Raw genomic sequence first — 1,991 nt, 5'->3', positions numbered from 1 at the left:
CTAAGCTGATCCTTCAGCAGATTTTCAGAGGCCGTATATCACATGAGAAGAGATTGCTTATCTCTTCTCCACATGGATTTGAAACATGTACCTTTGCATTGGCAGTACAACTTCTAGCCACTAGGCCACCAGAGCTCCCTACACACTATACTGGCAGTGAGTAGTCATTTATATAGACTTACACTTTAACTCTTCAAAATATTTAAATATCTGATAGTGAATATCCTAATAAAATGGAGCAATATTATCATACAGGAAAATGGATAAGCAATGGTTCCTTAAGCTAGATAATCATGGAAAACTCAGCAAATATTTTACTGTTAAGTCATGAATGCCAAAATTCCACAATTTTTTTTTTTTAGTTTTGTGTTTTATTTCTTTAAGTTCAGGCCTTGACTGCATATTTCCGCAGTGGGTACAGGCGCTCTTTTCACTGCTGCTTCTTGGTCTTCAGGTTCTCCTCATGCTTGTTGAGCCTTTGGCTCATGGCACGTGTTTTCTTGGGTCGCAGATCCAGGGGTTTGTACTTCTTGTCCTTATAGTATATTCTGAGGTTCTCCTTCTGAGTCTGGTTAATAATAGGAGAACACGGGCAATGGATTTTCGGACAACTCGGATTTTGGAGAGTCACTTCGGCGACGCGCAGCTGGGAAAGCTCCACCTTCAGATCGTTCAGCTGTTTTAGCAGCTCCTCCTTCTTCTTTCCGAGAAGGTCCCCAGCATTGATTTTGGCCATGGCTCAGCGATAGAACCTGGCTGTCGCCTGATGCAAGCCCAAGAGAAAGAGACATAATTTTTGTTTTTAATAGATAGCAACTTGGGGCTCTGATGGCCTAGTGGCAAGAAGCTGTGTTGCAATCCTGAAGGCACGCAGTTCGAGGCCTCTAGCAGCTCAGCAGAAGAAGGATGGGCAATCTCCTCCCTTGGGATTAACTGCTTCTGAAAACCCGCCTGAGGGTCAGCGATGGGTCGTGATTAACTGTCCCTGAAAACCCGCCAGAGACTCAGCTATGGGTCAGTTCCGACTCTTTTGTATAAAACAACAAGATAGCAACTTAGAAAGAAAAAATTGCTTTATATTCTTGACAAATCCCTAAATAACCTGGGTCAAATATTATTAACAAAAAAAATGAACATGACTCACAATTACCAAACTGTAATTTTACGCACAATATAAAATAATCTTTAAAACAATAGGGTTGGCTATAATTTTAGATATTTTTTTGATCCAGTATGATTTACTGTCACAATAAAAATCTTTCTTTCTGATCATATTCATATAGAAGCAATGTAAATAAAATCAGAGTCTAATTTTTTTTACAAAAGTGGAGAACCTATCTTCATGTAAGAATGAATTCATGAAAATGGCAGCATAAATTGTGAGAAAAATTGCAGACATAGTATAATTTAACTTGCCAAATTTTTAAATGTTATAAAAATCAGCATAATAAAGAAATATGTCATAGGTATCAGTTTTTAAACGACACAATAATTTGGTATGATTAAATATAAAGACTTCAAAAAATAAATGTCCTTTTTGAGTACGTATAAGAAAGACGCATTTCAATTGAGAGTCCAAATTTTGAGTTAATAGAAGTTGGCATAATTGAATTTTATTTAGGGAGAAAGATTACCTCACATAATTTGAAAAGCAATTTCAAATAAATTATGAACTTCAGTTCTGAAGAACAAGAAAAATAGTATATGGAAAAATTTAAGAGAATATCTATAAATATTAAAATATAGGCAACCTTCAATTCCCTTAGTTTGTAACTTTGTATTGTTATTGTTATTTGTTTCAAAAGTATTCAACAAATTGGTTTTCCACTCAATAGTTCACAAACATTATGTTTCATGACATTAAATAAAGCAATACCCTTTCCAGTTTCTCTCTGTGATTCTTGTTTTCATAAACCTTTATTTCTTGTCCTTTTCTGCCTTGTGAAATTTATTCGTGGACAAATACTGCTCTTTTGCTTTTGGCTGGGTTT

At 35.6% G+C, this 1,991-nt stretch overlaps 1 pseudogene; it reads right to left on the bottom strand.

Annotated features, from left to right (window-relative positions):
- Window positions 1–385: 385 nt before the first annotated feature.
- On the bottom strand, window positions 386–736 carry LOC102865179 (annotated as a pseudogene).
- Window positions 737–1,991: the final 1,255 nt, after the last annotated feature.

The sequence above is a fragment of the Elephantulus edwardii genome, unplaced genomic scaffold, assembly GCF_000299155.1.
Source record: "Elephantulus edwardii isolate Elephantulus edwardi_28Jun2011 unplaced genomic scaffold, EleEdw1.0 scaffold00009, whole genome shotgun sequence".
NCBI classification, from domain to species: Eukaryota; Metazoa; Chordata; class Mammalia; order Macroscelidea; family Macroscelididae; genus Elephantulus; species Elephantulus edwardii.
The sequence above is the reverse complement of the archived record's forward strand: the minus strand, read 5'-3'. Positions and strand labels throughout refer to the sequence as shown.